The following is a 22874-nucleotide window of genomic DNA, read 5'->3' on the forward strand; positions in this document are numbered from 1 at the left end:
GAGAATGGGCAACTAAATCAAATGCAGCCGAGAGATCAAGTAATTGGAGCAAAGCTGTCTGACCTTAATCGATAATTCTTATGATGTTTGACTTACATGAAATCCGATTGCCCCGATGCAAGGATTTCATGTTGCTTAAGAAAGTCCTGATATTGACAACAGCCCACTTTATCGAGAATTTTCAACAAGAAAGCCACATTGGTTATAGGCCTATAATTGTCAGGGTCAGTGGGAATCAGATTATCTTTCTTCAATAGGGGAGATATCCAAGCTTCTTCTAAGCAATCTGGGACTTGGGCCTCAGAAAAAGACTGGTTAATAAATCTAGTAACCCAGGGAACTAGTGAAACAAAGAAGTCTTAATAAAAAAGAGGCAGGAAAAACATCAACCTTGCGGGAAGTGGGTTTCATCCCTTGTCAAATATTTAAAACCTTGTTATCTGGTGGCTCCTTAAATGAAAAAGATAAGGAAGAATCCAACGGTTCAGCTGATATTGAAGATTGAATTCAGCCACTGGTCTCACAAGGAGTGTCACTCATTCAGCAATGAGGGATTAATGGCATATGTTCTGGGTGAACTCATGAATATTTTGACACCAGCTGTTGTCAACAGTAATGCTGGAATTAACAGATTTACCTTCCAATTCATGCATGATAGAGAAGAGTTCTGTGAATTAGATTTGGCATAATGAATGTGCTCATTAAATTTTGCCTCCTTTGCTTTAAAGATAGTCTCCTTGTGGCCTTTAACGGCTGTCTTATAAACATCAGGGCAGAATCAGATGGATTTTTTCTCCAACTGCGCTCAGCCGTGCGTTTGGACTTCCCGGAGGATAATATTTCAGATGAAAATCATTGATTTTGCTTCGATACTTTCTTCTGGGCAATAGGACGAAGGGGTGCTAGGGTGTCAAAGGCACTGTTAATAGTGGTTCTAAAGTGCATAGGAAAATTGGCTAGGGATAGGTCATTAGTAAGAGTAGTTAGCTGGAGGATTACTAGGGAGTTAAAAGTCTCCAAAATGAATTTCCAAACATTTTTAGACATGACATAGACTTTTTTCACTGCAGGGCAAACTGAGGCTATAAAAAAGGAAGAAGAAGATTGAAGGCAATGAAGAAATAGTCAGGCAAACAGTTTTCCACAACTGTGGGTGCTATGGTTAAATTCCTGGTCAATATCCAGTCCAGGATGTTACCCCTACAATGCGTGGCATTCTTTACATGTTGTCTGAAGCCAAGAGCCTCAATCAAGTAGATTCAACAATGATGAGGCAGCCAAATCCAGAGGATTGTTTGCCTACAAATCCCCAAGTACAAGAACATGGGATGAAGGTTTTCGAGGAAGAGCCTAAGAAGGCCGGCAATTCCACAAAATCAGGAGTTTGTGTTGGGGTCTATAAAGTAATAAACTACTTTGGGAGGTAGTGCAATTAAGGCTCAGTTTAATCAGCATGGAATCACAGTGGTCCAACTCTGATATATATGTACTGAAGATCTTTAAGTGCTCTTTGAAGATCAAGGCAACTCCACCTCTTGAGCTAGGATGGTCAACGTGTAAAATATTGTAGCCCTTAGTTGTAGCAATCAGAGTGGCCTGCATTGTTGAGTCCTGGAGCCATGTTTACGTAATGGCAATAAGATCGACTTGTGATTCCAGGTTTTAATCAGCCAATTCTGCAGCATGGCACACTAGCGAATGGGTGTCAAATAGAACAACTTTCAACACTGGAGTAGTGGTTAACCTAGTAATACTCTCACTAATCATAGCAGAGGAGTCCAATGCAGTTTCAAGTGTATGAGCCACACATTCTACTGACTGTCTGCCTACTGAACTGCTGAGTGAGTAGGTAACCAGATGTAGCAGAGGAAAAGCTGTGGGGGAATGAGAAATCCTTGGAATGCATATTTTACCCGAGAATGATCAGTAACAGTGGCCAAAAAGGATACAAGCCAATGGTGTTCTTAGACTGTTCTGGACTAGTAGGCTGAGTGGCAGTTTTCATGTCACCAGACTGGTTCATCTGTAAGCCCATAGAAAGGTACTGTGTAACAATACCTGACCTTGCATGATGGTTCTTTTTAAGGGAGTCAGAAAGTCTGTTGTCGATTCGGTGCGCAACAGCATTACAGCCACAGTATTAATGGTTGTAAGCCATTAGCGTAGATGGAACATGGATACAAGATAGGGCAGCAGTAAATGGAAGCACGTAACACTCCCGGACACTAACCAGCACCAACCGGTTCTGACACACCAGCGAAGACACACCTGGCAACTAAGATATATCTCGTCAGGACTACAAAAACATAGGGTAGTGTAGTCCGAATCCTAATATGTGTGCAAAAAGTGGAAAACATGCTTAGGAACTCTAAGAGTAGCAAAGTTAGTTAAAAAGTAGTAAATATGGCGATAATGGTAATATTAGAAGTATAAAAAAACAAACTTCCTAGGTGAAATTAAAACAATTCTACAATATCAAATCTAGCAGCAGGACAGATTACAATCAATAGTATGGACGGTTGGGGGGCGCTGCTGAACAGCAACTAGAATGGCTGCTTAACGTTATAACTCTGCGTCCAACGACATCCTGTCCTGGCAATATCCTGCTTTTTTGGCAGAACAATTGGGAATAAAAACTTTGCAGATCGTTAATGGTATTGGCGACCAGCTGGGGGAAATTCATGAGTGATTTGATCCTCGGCGGCCGAGTTATCGGCATTGGCGAGGGAGGCAGTGAAGAACCCTGTGGCTGCTAGTGCCCACGGCCCCGCATGGGTGGAGCGAGGAGCTGGCTGGTGTTGGTGGGGCTCACTCGGAAGGATTGGTGAAGTGCCCTGGGCCACAATATATTAGAAGGGAGGGACTCGGGCTGAATCTTGCTGCATGAGTCCCAGTCCCATAAAGGCTGCCCTCCCAGGAGTCTTGTGACTGTGCTTGGTGGGGTCCGCCAACCGATGTGCGCAGCAAACTGTGGCCTGCTCTGTACACCCCTGCGCGCAGCATGCGTTTTGTTGACCCCTGACAGCACGTTTGAACTTGTAACGGGCTCCTTTCTTGGCGGTGCTGCAGGGGGTACTCTCCCAATGTGGTGGGAGTCCCTGAGCTTGCGCGGGATACCGCCATTGCAGAGTAAGTTGGAAGCTGCATTTGCTAGGGCGGGCTCTCGCTGAGGAAAGCCAGTGATATTGCTGGCCCCCGTTGGGAACAACTTGCTTGCAACTACTGACTGTGTGTGTGTATAAAGCACAGCCACTGGCTTCTGTACCTGCTGCAGTCCGTGAGCACATTCTAGAGCCCACATAGAGGTAGCCTGCTATTTGTTTGTAGCTGGGCATGCTTGCGGTCAGGGGTTCCACTATCCTGTTCATCCTGGACGATATGACTTGTGGAAATGGGAGGAACAAAAAACTCCTATACTAGCACTCCGCTGAGAGAGCCTGCCCAGAATAACACACTGTGGACAATGATGGCCCCTCACCTGCTGCCAACATGGACACCTACATGTCTACGATGCAGGCCGGGTTTGCCTCTGTATATTCCAAGCTCGGCAACATTGTGGCAAATATGAACTCACTCCGCACAAAACTTGATAAAGAAAGTGACCAGATCACAGAGGTGGAGACGCGAGTGAGTGATCTTGAGGATACTGTGGGAGTGCATGGGCAAGATCTAAAGGATTTTAAAAAGGAGCTCCTGGTGGTGTGCAGGAAATCTGAAGATCTTGAATCTCCTTCCCACTGGAATAACATCCGAATAGTGGGCATTCCTGAGAGGGCAGTTAATGGCCCTATGGAGACATTTGTGGAGGAGGTTTAGCAAGCCCTCTTAGATGGGACGCAATTTCCGGCGCAGTTCCTGGTCGAGAGAGCGTGCCGCTGGCTGGCCCAAACCCTGAAGCACGGGGCACCTCCCGTGCGAGTATAGCCTGTCTCCTGAATTACAGAGACCGTGATTTGGTGCTCCGACTAGCTCGTGGAAAACGTGCACTTCAATATGACTCTGCGAAAGTTCATATTTATCAAGATTTCTCCTTTGGGTTTCAAGCAGCAAGGAGATCTTTTGACCATGTGAAGTGACTTCTACGAGAAAGACGGATCCAATATGTATGTTTCCTACCAAGCTGCGAATTCAACTTGCAGGAAGGGCACACTTTTTCAAATCCCCAGAAGAGGCTACCTCGTACATTGAACGGTTCATTCTTGTTCCAGTCAACCATGGCGGTGCTGTTGCTGGTCACAATGATGGGACAGCATAGTTGGCAGAGCCATCATCTGGTCTTAGTGGCTGGTCCTATTTTGTCTGGCCAGGTCCAAATTAGCTTGCTTTGTTGTGAAACGTACTACCCGGTTGGTCGCTATGCCTTTTGATGCACAGTTCATGGTGCGTGTTGTTGTTCGCATTGCGCCTCATGCTGGTTTATACTAGTGTTTTGTGGGGTAACACTATCAAGTTGGGGTTGATGATTCGGGTGGGGGAAGGTTTGGGGTGGCCATGGGTTAAAAAGTTAAAACGTTTGATGGTCATTTTGAGAGCGACTTCATTTGGGTCAGGTATGAGCGTACTTCGTACATTAATATACTGTACCAAGTATGGCAGATAGCAGGCCTGCCGGGGGTGGCCTTCAGATCAAGCTACTGACATGGAATGTCTGTGTACTAAATAACCCAGTCAAGGCCAGGAAGGTTGTTTCATATGTTGCAAGACATGGGCCCAAGATGCGGATGCTGCAGGAGAAGCATGCTCAGGGGAGGGTGAATTAATCCTTTGTTCGGAACTGGGGTCCCCAAAGATTTTACACAGACTATTCCTCACAAACGTGCGGCGTCCTTACACTAATTCATCCATCACTGGGATTCCATATTTCGAAAAGTAGCATAGACCCCCTTGGTCGCTACGTTATAGTGTGGGGTGAGCTGGCAGGAAACTCAACTATATTCCTTAATACATATGAGCCTAATGTGGATGACCCTGAGTTTCACAATCAGATTTCCGATATGCTGGCCCCTAGTGATGAGACCTGGGTGATCTGGGAGGGGGGGGCAATTTTAACACAATTCTTGATACAGACCTAGATAGGTCATCCTGTGCTCCCCGAGTTCTTACAAGGAACACTGGTATCCTGTTAATGTGCTTGAAATTGTAAATTGACTTTACCTTAATATCGCATATAAATGCATGACTTGATGTTGACCTGTCTTTGTTTAAAACAGCACTGTAAGGAGACAGATCATCGATTTGTAGGTAATGTGCTAACTGTGGAATGTCTCTCATAGTGTCACTGAAGAAAAAGCGATAACCGCTTACCTGTGTGCATTCGGGGTTCAGGGAATCACTGTCTCTATCACGCACGGTGGCGCTTGTTCATCTAATAGTTCATTAGACAATCCATAAGGAAGTGCTTCAGCTAGTTAGAATGAAGGGAGAAGGCTAGTTTGAATATTGATTAAGAGCTCCCTCGCTTATTTCTGTTGCATGTGTCTGTAGATCTGCTACCCGTAAGATTAGCTACGTGTAGCTGCTGCTGGGGAACGTGCGTGGGCGGCCGTTATGGGAATTAAAGCCAGGTTGCTATGGTGACTGGACACCATTGCTAGGCACTCCCACGGGCATGCACAAGCAGACGGCATTCGATTCAGGAGAAGGTAATGTCAGGAAGAAATGCTGATCTCTAAATCGATTAGCTCACTTTCACTTAGGGAAACATCCTGCACTTATGGTTAAGACTGTATGGTAACAGAATGCGGTAGCTAGGCTTGCCGAATGGCATGCTCCAGCCCGCAGTGTTCGATTAAAGAAATGATAACATGAAAAAAATACTATTTGATGTATGGAAGTCACTTACACTTAAGAACGTTGCTGCTGTCAAGTAAAAGATGAAAAAAAATTAATGAAACGAACGCACAGTGATGGTAGCTCAATGAATTGTATGCACACGTTACTAAGGTATCCGATATTGGTGCCGCGGGAACGCGCCCACTGTGGTGAACCACCACCCACGGCGTCTCGATCCCCTCGTGAATATGTAGGAATGTAATCCCTAATTTGTGTGCAATAACGTGGAGACTGGTGCAAAAAAACCAACCAAAAATAACCATATCATTAAAATTCACCGGTGTTGAACTGTTCTGACATGTAGGAATGTAATCCCAACTATGTATATAATCACATGGAGGCTGGTGCTTTAAAAGAACAGTTTCAAAAACACCATGGTGAACTAACCTAAACAAAAGGAGAACAATAGGTCAAAGTATTTCTCCAAAGGTATCATATGATAAATTAGGAGTGCTCACGTGTGCATGAACCGATCTAACATATCTTTGAAGGTTGTGTTTGTGTGCTGCACACAATTGTTTAACCTAAATTCTAAAACTGATGGTGTGCTAACACCACATTTGACTCCATTCTTTAACAGTGCCTGTAGGGGCTACGTAAATAATGTCACCTATTGTTGAGTCGCCTAAAACAAACCCAATTGAGATCACAGATTGGCATATAAAGTCATTCATCAATAATATTACAATGAACTGGAATGCGAAACATCAGCTATAGCAATGGAAATGTATCTCCTCATTTAGTACATTAGGCACTAGGGTCCCAAGCCTATCTATCCAAAATGTCTCTCTCCTGTCCAATCTGAGGTTCATATCCTCATGTGGATTGTTCTTAGGTATCACTTCCAGGATCTGAAATCTGATTTGGGCCAAATTATGTCTCTTTTCCACCCAGCGACGTGCTACCGCTGAGTTCATATTAGAATTTCTAATGCATGATCGATGTTTGTTCCATTTCGTCTTCGCAGTACCTTTTGATTTGCCCACATAATACAGTCCACATGGGCATTTTATAGCGTGAATGATGTTACTACTATCACAAGTACCATAACTGCATAGTTTTATGCTTTCACCAGCACGTGGATGATTGATCGTATTGTTCTTTGTTATAAATCCACAGTTGGCACAGTGTAAGCATGGGAATGTCCCAGTTCGTTGTGTGATGGATTCTTTAAGTGGAGGTTTTGTAGAAACCAGTTAGTCTCTTAGGTCCTAACTCCTCTGGTATGCAAAGATGGGAGGTTCCTTGAACAAGTGTTGAACACTTGTGCTGCATGCAGGTGAGGATCTCCCAGTTTTCCTTTATGATGTTCTTGATTCTATGACTTTGAAAGGAAAACTTAGACACATATACTAAAGAACTGTTTCATTTTTTTCTGAAGTTTGTGTAAGTAGAGTTTCTCGATTTGTTTCATTGATCCTCAATGTGGCTGCTTCAACCTTGCTACTTTTATATCCACATGGTAGGAATTTCTTCCCCATTTCGGTTTGTTCTTTGATGTAATCGGTGGATCGCTGACTATTCATTTGACACAGAGCAGTTGACTGTATGGGAGATTCTGGATTAGACTTGGTTGATGAAAGCTAAAACGGTGGAGTAAGTTATTTCTGTCACTCTCTTTCTGGAAAAGATTGGTGTTACAGCTGTCATTAGGGGTTTTAATCTTGACGTCTAGAAAGTGAATTTTTGTTCTAGAAATCTCATGCGTAAATTGAATTCGACCATCTATGCTGTTTAAATAACTGAAAAAGCCAATGAGATCAGTTCCTGAGCCTGACCAAATTCCGAAGATGTCATCGATGTATCTTACCCACAAGTGGCTCTTCATTTTCCAATCAGCTTTCGACAAAACGTGGTCTGTCTCAAACTTAAACAACAATTTGCATATGTGGGGGCCACATTGATGTTCCGGATGTCTTTAGGAAAAATGTGTCTTTGTACTGAAATACGAGTTTCTGCAATAAATTGTAAGAGCACAAGAATGAATTATTTACAAGCTCCAATCTCTGTTTTTTTAAGAGCATCCACTCTTTTGGATAGATAGGCATAGGACCCTAGTGCCTAATGGACTAAATGAGGAGATTAATTTCCATTGCTATATCTGATGTTTCGCATTCCAGTTCATTGTAATATTATTGATGAATGACTTTATATGCCAATCTGTGATCCCAGTTGGGTTTGTTTTAGGCGACTCAACAATAGGTGACATTATTTACATAGCCCCTACAGGCACTGTTAAAGAATGGAGTCAAATGTGGTGTTAGCACACCATCAGTTTTAGAATGTAGGTTACACAATTGTGTGCAGCACACAAACACAACCTCCAAAGATATGTCAGATCAGTTCATGCACCCGTGAGCACTCCTAATTTACCACATGATACCTTTGGAGAAATACTTTGACCTATTGTTCTCCTTTTGTTTAGGTTAGTTCACAAAGGTGTTTTTTAATCTGTTCTTTTGATGCACCAGCCTCCATGTGATTATATACATAGTTGGGATTAAATTCCTACATGTCAGAACAGTTCACCTGTGAATTTTAACCATATGGTTATTTTTGGTACTTTTTAGCACCAGTCTCGACGTTATTGCACAGAAATGTGGAATTACATTCCTACATATTCACCTTGGGCATATCGATACGTCCCGATCTCCGATCACTAGGGGATCCGGACGCCGTGGGCGGTGGTTCACCACAGTCGGTGCATTACCGCGGCTTCAACTACGGTTACCTTAGTAACGTGTGCATACAATTCATTGAGCTACCATGACTGTGCGTTCATTTAATTCATTTATTTCATCTTTTACTTGACAGCAGCAACATTCTTAAGTGTAAGTGACTTCCATACATCAAATAGTATTTTTTTCATTGTATCATTTCTTTAATCGAACACTGCGGGTTGGAGCACAGCATTCTGCGAGCCTAGCTACGCGTTCTGTTACCATAACTACTGAGTTGTGTTCACAACAGCGCACTCACGCATAACCGAAGTTACAAGTGTGCATATGTTATATTTAGCAACCATGATTTAGAGTTCAGTCTTAACCATAAGTGCAGGATGCTTCCCTAGGTGAAAGTGAGCTACTCGATTTAGAGATCAGCATTTCTTCCTGACATTACCGTCTCCTGAATCGGACACCATCTGCTTGCGCACACCAATGGGCGTGCCTAGCAATGGCGTCCAGTCACCACAGCAACCTAGCTTTAATTACCATAATGGGCACCCGCGCACGTTCACCAGCAGAAGCTACACGTAGCTGAGCTTATGGGTAAGCAGATCTATAGACACATGCAACAGAAATAAGCGAGGGAGCCTTAATCAATATTCATACTAGCCTTCTCCCTTCATTGTAACTAGCTGAAGCACTTCCTGATGGATTGTCCAATGAACTATTAGATGAACAAGTGCCACCGTGCGGGATAGACACAGTGATTCACAGAACCCCGAATGCACACAGGTAAGTGGTTATCGTTTTTTCTTCAGCAACACCATGAGAGACATTGCACAGATCTACATCCATAACTACAAATCGATTATCTGTCTCCTTACAGTGCTGTTTTAAACAAAGACAGGTCCACATCAAGTCATGCATTTATATGCGATATTAAAGTAAAGTGAACTTACAATTTCAAGCACATTAACAGGATAGCAGTGTTCCAACATAACATTCTATGTTCTATTTTTCTCTTTTTTACCTTTGGGCAACCTTGTGGAACATGGACTTCTTGGTGTATGTAATTATGCACCATCTGCATTAATTTAAACTGTACCAATTTGATTTTGTGAAATGATCTAATCTGATGATATTGTGAATAGTAACTACAAATAGGGTCTCGCCCTGAAGAAGGAGTTATGAGACTCCGGAATGCATTGGCAATTGAACCCTATATGTATTCAAATGAAAGCTGGACTGTTACTCGATGAGAAATTATTATAGAGTTGATAAACTATCTTTTTGAACATTACAACAACCATGGTCTTGAATTTTGTAGGAACAGTTTACTGCTTATAATTCCTACTGTCCGCATATCTATTTGAAAATATGTCCTTTAATCGCCTACAGTAACCCAGAGGGGTACAGGCTGTGAGCGACTGATTCGCTAGATGACTGTCAGCTGCAAAAGATTTCTTTTGAGTCTGACTTGCATTTGCGATCCTCTGAAACACTTGTGTACGAGCGTGATATAAATAAACTATCATATATCATACTGTTGAAAGAAGCGGCTTTAGCTTGGATGATTGCTTTTTTGTAGTCCTTGGCAAGTTTGCAAAACTCAAGTTTATCTCAGTCTAGGTGGTTTGTTTGCCAGATGGGAGAGGGCTGTCTTTTTTTTTCGATCAGAGTTCTAGTAGCTCGGGAGTAAACCATGCGTTCAAGTGTTTTGTGGGCTTGGCTTTCCGCGCAGTTAGTGGGGCAATGGCCTCTTCTGCCTGTTTCATTGTGGCATTGTAGGTTTGAGACAGTATTTCTGGGTCGTTGGAGAAAGGAGGCCTGAGGGCCGCGACTTGTAGATGGGGTAAGAGACTTTCTTTGTTGGGCTTGCGGGAGATGCCAGCCAGTGTGGGTGGAAGAGGCGTGGTGAGGGGTTTCTCTTGCTTGGGGGGAGAAATGGAGAATGGGATGATGTGGTGATCTGTCCATGGGGTGGGGGAGTTTGCGCTGATGGAGGGCGGGCAGTTGTGGTGAACTAGCCACTATATGGTGTAGCCTTTAATGTGTATAGGGTCAGTAATATAATGTTTGAAGCCTAGGTTTTCTAGCGCTTTAGCAAGGGATTTAGCTTGTGAATCTCCTGGGTCATTGAGTCCAAGGTTAAGGTCGCCTACAAGGAGGATGTATTCAGATTGTCAGAGAGGAGGTGGATGAAGACATCTTGGAAGTCTGCCATGAGGCCAGGGGGCCGGTAGACAATGCAGAGTGTGATGGTGCAGTTGTGGGAAGTGTTTAGTTTGAGGACTCGGAAGGCGCTGTTGCCTTCAATGGACGTTTTCATCTTTCTGATGGGGATGGACTCTTCTGCTATGAGGGAAGCCCCTCCCCCTTTGGAATGCTGTCGGTCTTGTCTGAATATGGTATACCCTGGGGGAGAGCTGGTGCGTTGGTGCGGGGCCCAACGTTTCATGGAGCCACCTTTCTGAGATGGCGCGAAAGTCAAGTTTGTGGACAGTGAGCAAGTCATGAATGTCTAGGGTGTGGGCTAGGAGAGAGCATGCGTTGATAAGGGCACAACTTAGTGTGGTGTGTGGGAGATAGTGGGCCGGAGAGTCCGTATGTTTAGCATCAGATGGGGTGGCGTCCTGGGAGGAGGTCGGGGTGGTGGCTTGGGCTGTACTATGGCTGGCATAATGGGTGGCCTTAGGGGAAGTGCCCTGCCCTGGGTGGCATGGAGGATGGACGAGGCATGTGTGGCTTTCGAACTGGCACAGTTAGCAGCATTTGGCATGGAAATGGCATTGGTACTGGCACAGTTAGCAACATTTGGCATGGAAATGGCATTGGTGCTGGTACAGTTATTTACATTTGGCATGGAAATGGCATTGGTGCTGGTACAGTTATTTACATTTGGCATGGAACGGGTACAGTTATCAACATTTGGTGTGGAAATGGTACAGTTATCAACATTTGGCTGGGTGGTGAGGGCACCATATGTAGCATCAGAGTTTGTTGCAGCTGGGGCAGCCACAGAGGTACGTGCGTGCGTGCATTAGTACTGTGGGTTACTGCAGTACTGGTTGGTATGGGAGTCTTCTTGCTGCTTTGGGAAATGTGGTAGGTGAGGTTGATCTGCTCCGGTACAGGAATAGTCTGGATTGGGATTCTTGGCTTGGTGAGTAGGTAGCAGGATGCGGACGTGGTACGCCTGCATGTGGATGCAGTTGGCGTGGAGGCGTGCACGTGCCTTGTAAAAATAGTGTGAGGTTGAGTGCGAATGCCTAGGCAGCAGTTGCGGGATGCAGCGTCTCTGGGTAGGGAGTTGTAGGATTGTGGAATTGTGTGTGCGCGGAGGCGGCCAAGCCTGCGGGTGAGTGCTATCAGGGTAGATGAGAGCCTTGCGCAGGCCGCCGGTGGGGGGGGATCGCATGGCATGGTTGCGTGCAGGTAACTGCTGCGCTGGCAGGGGTTGAGCCAGGATCTTGCGGAGGAGCAAATGGCTAATCTTCAGTTGGTGACTGCTGGTGTTGGAGAGTATCGGGTGGACAGAGCGGCAACGGTGAGCAGTGGAACTGCAGAGAGGCTATTGAGCCTTAGCAGCCCGCCTTTGTTGACCGGCTTCGCCTGCCGGCTGGTGTGCAGTCTCCTTATTGGCTCAGGTGAATACAGCCAATCCAGTGCCCTGGATGGTGCTGGGGTGGGTGGCCGAGATGATGATGTCTTTTGGCGGTGACCATGTTAGCAGGGGCAGCTTCTTCAATGGAAGTGTGCTGCTGCTGGGGGGACACTACAGTGTCCCTCGAGGGGAGATCTTCATTGGAGCTTGCAGCAGAGCTGCAGAGAGGCTATTGAGCCTTAGCAGTCAGCCTATGCTGAATGATAGTGATATCACCTCTTTGTTTTTGCTTTGTCGCCCCGAGTGGGACGGGTATGCCCAGGCGTGGGTCCCGGGCCTGCTAGGCCTAGAGACCCAAGCTACTCCTCACTGATGAGGCCCAACAAGGCCGAAACATGTTTGGGGATGCTTGTGGTCTCGTGCAGAAGGGATGTGACCTAGCAGTTCGGGCTGGACTGCCCCTTTTGGGGTGGGACCAAGCCTGATTTGCATATGGTTTTTCCCCTTCTGTAATGGCTTGGCAGGTGAAGAACGATAATCTGGAAGGTTGCCCAGAGCAATGCCAGTAGTTAAGATTCAGTCTAAACCTTCCAGCCATCACCTCTTTGTTTTTGCTTTGTCACCCCGAGTGGGACGGGTATGCCCAGACGTGAGTCCCGTGCCTGCTGGGCCTAGAGACCCAAGCTACTCCTCACTGATGAGGCCCAACATGGCCGAAACATGTTTGGGGATGCTTGTGGTCTTGTGCAGAAGGGATGTGACCTCGCAGTTCGGGCTGGACTGCCCCTTTTGGGGTGGGACCAAGCCTGATTTGCATATGGTTTTTCCCCTTCTGTAATGGCTTGACAGGCAAAGAACGATGGTCTGGAAGGTTGTCCAGAGCAACGCCATTGGTTAAGATTCAGTCTAAACCTTCCAGCCATCACCTCTTTGTTTTTGCTTTGTCACCCCGAGTGGGACGGGTATGCCCAGATGTGGGTCCCGTGCCTGCTGGGCTTAGAGACCCAAGCTACTCCTCACTGATGAGGCCCAACAAGGCTGAAACATGTTTGGGGATGCTTGTGGTCTCGTGCAGAAGGGATGTGACCTAGCAGTTCGGGCTGGACTGCCCCTTTTGGGGTGGGATCAAGCCTGATTTGCATATGGTTTTTCCCCTTCTGTAATGGCTTGGTAGGCGAAGAACGATGGTCTGGAAGGTTGCCCAGAGCAACTCCAGTGGTTAAGATTCTGTCTAAACCTTCCAGCCATCACCTCTTTGTTTTTGATATTGATATTGCTAAAATGTTTCTATTAATGAGAACTCTGCCCGTTCGCATTCAACACTTTGTGAGATTTTTAAAGTCTGGATAGGAGGTATTATTATGTCCAAATCCTCTGGGTCCCTCAGGAGTATTAGGAGGGAGCTATGTCAGGTTGAGGTTCGGCTCAGGGAACTTGAGAATGATTATAGCAGGTCTTGGGGGGGATTCAACACTGGGGCAGATCAATGAGATGTGAGGTAGGTTTCATACATTAGCATTAATACTCCTATTAGAGCAAGGAGATACGGGGAGACTGATAAGGCTGGCAGATTGTTAGCTTGCTTGTTAAGACCGGAAATTACGAGCAGCCTATTACCAGCATTGCGGTCATGGCATCAGAATGATGGTGAGTGACAATGAGATCAATAAAACGTTCACTAGGTTTGGCTGATATTGAGCTGCCCTCACTGTCACTTGAAACTACCCTCACCCTGGAGCAGCCCCTCACGCTAGACGAGATTGAAGGGGCAATTAAGTCGTTGGCAGCCGGCAGGGGCCCAGGGTTTGATGGGTTGGGGATGGAACTCTACAAAGAGTGCCGGCAGGAATTGGCACCTAGATTGTTGGCGGTATGGGAGGAATCCCTTACTGGGGGTGCGCTACCACAGTCCATGCGGGAAGCCATTATACAGTTCAACTGTAGTCCCCTAGGCCTCCTCAAGATGTTGGCGTTCTATGGACCGCTATCCTTAATTAACACAGATGCCAAGATATTTGCGAAAATTCTCGTTACGTGGTTGCTCCCTTTCTTGCACCAACTGGTGCACCCGGACCAGTCGGGCTTCATACCCATTAGGTCCACTGCCCTAAACATACGTCAGTTGTTCTGTGTTATGGCTCAGGTGAATCCCTGAGCAACGGCGGTCACAGCCACCTTAGATGCGGAAAAAGCCTTTGATTCGGTCTCCTGGCATTACTTGTTCAGCGTACTCCACCGCTTTGGTATTGGACCGTATTTTTTGCAATGTTTTTGTTTGTTATATTCTGACCCGGTTGCCAGGGTCCATACCAATCAAACACTATCAGCGCCATTTCCTACGGGAATAGGTACCAGGCAGGGTTGCCCCCTTTCTACTCTGCTATTTGTACTTACTATTGAACCGCTGGCCGTCTTAATCAAAAAGGTACTTGGGCATAGGGGAAATAGGATGAAGGGACCACCCCAGATAATCTCCCTTTACGCGGACGATACATTACATTATGCCTGGGACCTGGCTGGAGCAGAACTTAGCCCCAAATATGCAAGATGTACATGAGTTCTCCAGATACTCTGGATATGGAATAAACAATTCTAAGTCAGAGTTGTTTCCCCTTACACCATCTACGGCTCAGGCGTCAGAGCCTGGGGGCTTCCGTTGGCCCCCCAACATTTCAGGTACTTGGGAATTATGGTGTCTGGGAGTCAGCAAGCCCTATATGTCGATAACTATGAGTCCTATTTACAGCAATTGAGCACCAGGCTGGCACTTTGGGTGAAACTGCCAATCTCATTATATGGACACTGAAGATGGTGGTGCTCCCGAAATTGCTATACTTCTTTGGCTGTTAGGCAGAATCATGTGCAGTACCCTTTGGGACCACTACACACAATTAAGACTACAAGTGTAAGTACAGTTTCACCTTTGGTACAAGCCTGTACTACACAGTAAAGTGGTAGCGATGGCTGAGCAGCCAGACTTATCTCAAGAGTAAAGTGAGCAGTAGAACAAGTTACAGAAAGGACCAACAATTACGGTGATTCAAACAAACCCTTTCTCAAGGTTTCTTGGTAAAAGAATACACATTTATTTACGCAGTCAGTTTGAAAACATTACACTAGCAAGATCAGCTCAATATCATACATTAATAAACCACAAATGCACAACCGGTAATTAAATGAACAAGTTCAGCTCCCCTGATGTGGGAGCAAAATGGCCCTTCAGATACTTTAAAAAGGGGTAAAAAGACAAGGTTATAAGAAAAGACAGCACACACACTTGCATAGGCAGGGCAAAGGGTTTCAATAAACTACAATCAGCAATTCAGTTCATAGGCCTGGGCCAAAGTCAATGGTTCAGAGTCTTTGTATAGGATAGCACAGTTCTGGTAGTAAACGGTTAAGTCCTTGCCACAAAGTTTAGAAGAATTTAGCTAGGCAAAAAGTTTGACAAATGTTTAGGGAAGGACAAGCCTTCGAAGTTGAGAAAGTTTCCACAAACTTTCGCAATGGCCGAAAAGATTTCCAGACCGTGTTTGCACAGTGCCTTTGTATTGAAGAAGAGCTGTAGCTGAGGCAGTTGTTCCTGGCAGTTCGAGCAGATCTCGCTGTTCCTGCGCTTCAGTCGTGGGGACAAGGAGGACGTTGGGAGGTTCCTGCACTGCCCAAGGATGAGGCCAAAAGCTTAGTAAGATGTCGGTTTAAGGTGTGAGTGCCTTAAAGTCCACAAGCTGGTTTCCTTCCCTCTGGCTATCCGGTTTTCAACAGCAATCTGATGAAAATTCAACCAGATGAGGACGTGTCCAGGTGGCTTGCCAGTGGGTTGTTCCCACCAAACTCAACAGAAGAAGTTAACCTTGAAGGGCTTCTCTGTCGATGGAGTTTCAGGCAATTCGGACCTGCAGCAGGGCTTCACTGGTAGTTCAGGAGTTGCAGCAGTCCTCTTCCTTCAGCTTGTCTTCGGTTCTTTCGTTACAGTGGTCGACTCTGCCTTCCAAGTCCCAGAGACCTGCTTTTAAACAGTTTTCCCCCATTCATTCCAGCCTGGCTGTCACTCACACAGCAGGGTGGCTGTCCTTGCCGGACAGCCAGCCGGCCAATCACGCCAGAGTGCATTCAGGTCTCCTAGGAGAGTAAACACAGGGTGTTTCGGGCACCTCCAACACATCCTGTCCACCCCAGACAACCTGGTGCCAGAGGAGGGCTTCAGCACTGAAGCCCGCCAAAGGCCAACGAACAAAGGGACCAAACCTGGTTTGGCGCGCAGAGACAAACACAAGAAGGATCTTTCCGAAAAGAAATGGCGAAAAAAGTCAACCAGAGTCTGTTTTTACAGATAGGTCTTGGGCGCCATATTGAAAAACATGGCTGACACGATTTTTAGCTATCGTTGTTCGCGGTTGGGAAAAATCATGGTAGTTTGATCTAAACCACTGCCACCAGCCATTTAAAGTAGGAAAGGGTAACATTTGACTGTTACATGAGTGTTTTGACTGAGGGGAAGCTAGGCTACCCCTCCAGCACTCTATAGGAAGATAGTGTGTGCTGGGTCAGTAAATTTAAAGAGACTAGTAAAGTCAATTTAACTTTGCATGCTCTGTGAGACAGTAGTCTGTCCCAGAGAAGGTATTTAAACATTGGGAAGTCTGAAAGACATCCCTGTGCCACTGCAATGAAAGTGCTGTGTGACACACAGAAAAAGATGATACCTAGGGGGTTGTTTTAAAACTCCATAACCAAAGAACACAAAAGTAAAACATACATCACAATAGATGGAAGAGTGGGAAAAAAGGATCACACTCTTCCCAGGTAGATACTCCAACCCTAGAAATCCAGCAAAGCTGCTGGGGGTCTCAAAAGGTAAGGGAAATTAGCACATTTTGAGAATTCTCCCTAGCACTCATCCACCCCCACCCCCCCAGACTAAGGGACAGGAGGATTTAATCCACTCCTGGATGAATATCCTTACTCTAGTCGGTCAAACATCCTGGAGAGATCATCAGCATTTTGTTGGTGGCACCCAGGCCTGTGTTCAATGGTAAAATCAAACCCTTGCAGGCTGATTGACCATCTCAGTAGTTGAGGGTTTCCCCTTTCATTTGCATCAACCATCTCAAGGGTTGGTGGTCAGTCTGAATCACAAAAGTAGATCCATACAAGTGTGGTCTAAACTTCTTCAGTGACCACACAATAGCAAAAATTCTCTTTCAGTGGTTGCCCACCTTGTCTCGGGTTCCTTCAGCTTCCTGCTGATGAAGCAAATGGGGTGCTCCCTACCTTTCTCATCCAGCTGACTCAGAACTGCACCTATACCTGTATTTGAAGCATCTGTCTACATAATGAAGGTCTGGTTATAGTCAGGAGCTCTTAGGACTGGAGCTTGACAAAGGGCTTTCTTTAGGCCTTCATATGCTTGAGTGCACGCCTCATTCCACCTGACCTTTTTAAGGAATTTGGGAGAGGAGACCACATTCAAGGGATAAGCTATGGTCCCATAATTCTCTATAAAGTTCCTATAGTAACCAGTGAGGCTTAGGAAGGCTCTCACTTGGGTTTGAGTAGTAGGGGTGGCCCAGTTTTGTACAGCTTGCACTTTGCTAGGCAATAGCCTGATTTCACCTCCTCCTACCTCATGTCCAAGGTAGACCACTTGACTCTGACCAATTTGACATTTACTAGCCTTCATGGTCAGATGGGCCTGCTCAAGAGCCTGCAAAACATATCCTAAGTGGTCAACATGTTCTTTCCAAGTAGGGCTGAACACTGCAATGCCATCCAAGTATGCCGTACAGAAGTCCTCCATCCCATTCAGAACCTGGTTAACCATCCTTTGGAATGTAGCAGGTGCATTCTTTAGTCCAAAAGGCATTACCTTAAACTGGTAGAGGCTTGCCGGGGTTGAGAATGCAGCTTTCTCCTTGGCATGGTCTGTCAGTGCTATTTGCCAATAGCCTGAAGTGAGATCAAATGTATTGAGGAACTTGGCTGAACCAAGTTTGTCCACCAGTTCATCTGTTCTTGGTAAAGGGTGGGCATCAGTCTTGGTCACTGCATTAAGAGCTCTATAGTCCACACATAATCTCAACTCCTTGGATCCTGCTTATGCTACTAGAACAACTGGACTAGACCATGGAGTGGTAGAGGGCTCTATTACCCTGAGATCAAGCATCGTTGACCTCCTCCTTTATGTGGGATCTTACATGATCTAACATCCTGTAACCTCTGATTTTAACAGGTAAACAGCCACCAGTTTGACTATCATGCTGGCCCCAAGGGGTCAAGCCTGGTGATAGTGAAAACAGGGAGGCAAACTGATTTAACAGAAACGTGCACTTCTCCTGTTGTTCGGGTGTCAAATTAGTAGAGAGATTAACTCCTTCTATTTTCTCATCTAAAGGCTGGCCTCTGAGTAGGTCAGGCAGAGGTTCACTCTCCTCTTGAGCTGAAGCTAGAAGCAAAGCTCCTACCTCTGTTCTTGAGACGTAAGCTTTTAGACGGTTGGTGTGAAAGACTCTGGAAGTATCCTTAGGATTGCCTAAGTCCACCAGATAGTTGACCTCTCCAAGTTTTGAAGGGTCATATCCATTTATCCTGTAAGGCCCTCTGCCTTGTAGGTACCATAACTAGAACTAGCTGGTCTTGAGAAAATTCAACCAAGTTAACCTTCTGGTCATGCCAATGATTCACCAGAGCCTGACTTGCTTTCAAGTTATCTGATGCTTCTGCCATCATGTGTGACCTTCCCCTCGGGAGACCTATCCCATAGTCAGTGACTCTCACTGGCTAGGGGGAAGGAGCACTCTCCAACCCCTCCTTAATCAGGGCCAAGGGGCCTCTAACTGAATGGTCATAAAAGGTTCAAAGGGACTAAATCTAACTCCCTCCTGAGGGACTTCTCTATAAGCGAATAGAAGGCATGGCAGTAGAATGTCCCACTTTCTTCTAAGGGGTTCCTCTAAAGCACCTATCATTCCTTTCATTGTACGGTTGAACCTCTCTACCAATCCATTTGTCTGAGGATGATAGGCAGTTGAGAACTTGTAAGTTACTCCACAGTTTTTCAACATGGCCTGCATGTAGTGGTGTCTGAGAAAAGAAAGATTAACCCCTTCTTATTGTCCCTAAATTGCAAAAGATCAGATCAACCACAATCTGAATGATTCACAAATTGTTTAGACCACAACTCTGTTATTGAGAACTAACATCTTCATTTATTTTAATACATTTTATGCACCATTAAAAACCTTAAAAAAGGATCTATACATATACACCTAATAACACATGTTGCTAAACATGTGCACAAGCACTTACACTCTAACTGGTGTCAGTGCACCATAGTATTGGCAAAAAGTGCCACAGGAAGAAAATAAGAAAAAATTCAACCACAGTTGTCAAAGGATTATCGGAAAAAGGGAATACAGTCTCAAATGCTGTTCATCTATGATATTAATACACTAGTTCAGGGTATGGTTCGCCTCTAAGGCGAAAAATACACCTTTGCAAGTAAATTCAACCGTTTTTATCTATAGAGACAGCTGTTTATTCTTTGATATTTTAGTCCAGCCTCTCTATGTCACTGTACCATATTCTTTCAGTGTGTACCTGATGTTTCCGATTAGAAACAGAGACACCCTTATGATGTTTAAAGTAGGTTAAAAGAGCAAGGAAACAAAAGCTGGTAACAGTTTCCACAGATCTAGTCGACATATGTTTCGGCCAACAATACTCCTACAGTTCACCCTCACAGTGCTGTTAGTCTGGTTGATTAAGGCCGCCTTCAGGACAAAGGAATCATTTTGTATGTAGTGCATACTTCCCAAATTCATAGTTGGTTACAAGAAACTCTAAAAAAAGTTAAAAAGCATACTTAGAAAATGTTCATCAGTGGTTTCTATAAGGAAAGGCATTTGTATTATGCTGCCCCTGTCCATTGACTGACCTGTATTGTACTTGAATTTCTTCGGGACATTTAGAAAGACTGGGTGCCGTCTGGCTGCTCTCTGGGTGCTTGTTTTAACTAAAATAGTCATTCATCATACCTGTGGGTCAATGTATACCCATATTAATGTTCGTTACATAGTATTAATTACTTTAATGCAAGAAAAGGCCATCATTCTGACCGGGCGGGAGGTTGTACCTTGGATTGGCAAACCAGAACAGTTATTGTTGAGGATATGTTGTCGTACCACCCTCAGTGTTGACAGCCGTGATTATTTTCTGTCTGATTGTTCACAATAACTCACTGTGGCACCCACCATCTACAAATTAAAGAGAGCGACCAATTGGGAGTTACTGTTTATCCAATCTACATGAGGTGAGAAGATATCAAAATATTTGTGTGCCCAAAGCTTTGTAGAAAGGACTGGATATTCTTATTTTCATTACCCATACTTCGTGTCCCTTCCAAATGCCAAAAAGGTGGCATTCTACCTGAGTCTTACCAGAGACCCACTCTACTATTGAAAACTTAAAAAAACTTTTATTTGCTTGTGGCCCGCCCAAGTAATGGTCAAGTTTCACCAAGCCAAAAATAGAGAAATTATAGTTCATATTCATGGATAATCAGTAGGGACCCATATAGTTGTTTAGATATATTCCTCGCGGCAAACCTAGTTCAAACTAGAGTATCGCCGGGAGATCAATGATTTATGAACAGATGCTCAGAGCCACTTACCTCCGGATAGTTCTCACAGCTCCTATCGTGTGCCCGTAGTTGCAGCGGGAACAACCGTTCTGAACACCGCAGGATAACTAAGTATGCTTTGTTTACGGTTGCGTGGTCATGTGAGAAGTCACGTGACCTTGTCAGGCTGAAGTGCGTAATTTCGCATATTAAACAGCGTGCCTGGATGTAACGACAAACACATTGGATGTTTAGCTGAGTGAAAGACAGCTGTGACAAAAACAACTACATGGCAGAAACCAAATTCACATGGGTGAAAAAACCACTTAGTTCTCAATTATTAATTAATTATTATCAAGGAAACACAAACCTTATTATAGCCCAATAACAATTGTAAAGACAATCTGTCAAAAGTAGAAAGGGAAGCCCTTGCCAAACTAAAATCTAATGACACTTTTGTCATTAAGTCGGCTGATAAAGGCGAAGGTATTGTCCTCTGGGACAAACAAGATTATGAGAAGGAGGTCTTGAAACACTTGAACGACCCCTTAGCATATTGGAAACTTCCACATGATCCTACCAATAGACTAGAGGAGGACATAATGAGCTTGATGAAGCATGCCCTAGTAGAAGGGTGGATTGATGATGATGAACACTCAACCTTTTTTGTGAAAAGGTATGAGGTACACATCACTCCCGTAAACCAGTGCTGTTGCCTTAAGATTATATAAGTTTGGCTTGATCACGTTACTGTGTATGCATTTTTCTCATTCATTTATTGCGATATATAATACACTTTTACCTTAGTCTTCTTACATTTACAGCTCCGTCCCCCTTACTTTTCCGGTATTCCCTATCCTCACAAATAGTTCCTACTCAGGTTGCGGATGCCCTTTATATATCGGGCACTGCACCGCACTATATGGCCCTAAAATGATTCACTAGCCAGGCTTACTTAGACCAACATCTCATAGATTTCCTAATACACGGTCCCTCTCCAGGAGTCTGATTCTGGTGCTATGAGAAACATCTGGAGGCAGGGCAAAGTAGTGATGTCTTCCTCTCTTGGGTGCAGACTGTCTGTGCTGAGGGCAGGGGTGCTGTCTCTGAGGCTGCCTGGGAGTGTAGGGGTGGTCAGGGAAGGTCCCCACAAGCAAGGGGGGATTTATGTTGTGTGTGCTGTCTTGATGACTGGGGATGCAGAAAACTGAGCACAATGAACCAATTTTTACACATTTAAAGTGTAGTTATTTGTGGATGGGTTATGTTACTTTTTAGTGTTACTTTCTGTTTAGAACTGATACATATTAACTTGCACGCGCGGATAGGATAAAATGTTAGAAGGGTTTTTTGTGTGCCTGCAAGGAGGACCACTGAGTATAGAAAACAGATATTAAACATGCATGCACATTGATACAAATACATGGGGAATTCATGAATCTCAATATAGTGGGCTTTTTACAAATTAATTAAAACACAATAGAGGGGGCTGTTTTCAAAGTGAACTTTGACCTTGGAGAAACAGACTTTCATAAGGTTTCATAGGCAAAAAAATAAGTAACTTCACAAGCTTCGGGGTCAGTTTAGCTGAAGAAACTAGCCATGAGTTTTATGGTGTGATAAATATTCCAGACGGCATGTGTAATCTCTTGATGCATGGAAACGTGACAGAAGGGGTTTCACTATTGGTTTTGGCTAGCAGTAAAACATGGGGTGAGTCCATGCCCAAGGCTAACATCATGGGAAACCAGGAGTTTCAATTGTATTTTCAGATGTACTATGTGTGATAAAGTGGCAATTATTTATTTGTATTTATTGTATTTATATAGCGCCTTAATCCAAGGCGCTTTACAGTTTAACAACAAGAATACACCAAACATTTAGATTAGAATATTCCAATCGAACCAGTGACCTTGGGAATGAGATAGTATCACTAACACAGACAGAACTTATTTACACAGCCTTCTTCATAACGCTTGAAATATTTATGAAAACCATGTGCAATTAAAAGTTAAGGCTAAAAGAGCTTAGGCCATTTATTGCTAGTAATTAATTAAATTTGCATACAAATGGTTAACTGAATGATGATGTCATGACCCACCACAAACAAATCCTAAGAAGAGGTGTGTTCTACACATGAGATGAAGATGGT

The sequence above is a fragment of the Ambystoma mexicanum genome, chromosome 5p (genome assembly GCF_040938575.1).
Source record: "Ambystoma mexicanum isolate Mex_15411 chromosome 5p, UKY_AmexF1_1, whole genome shotgun sequence".
NCBI lineage: Eukaryota > Metazoa > Chordata > Amphibia > Caudata > Ambystomatidae > Ambystoma > Ambystoma mexicanum.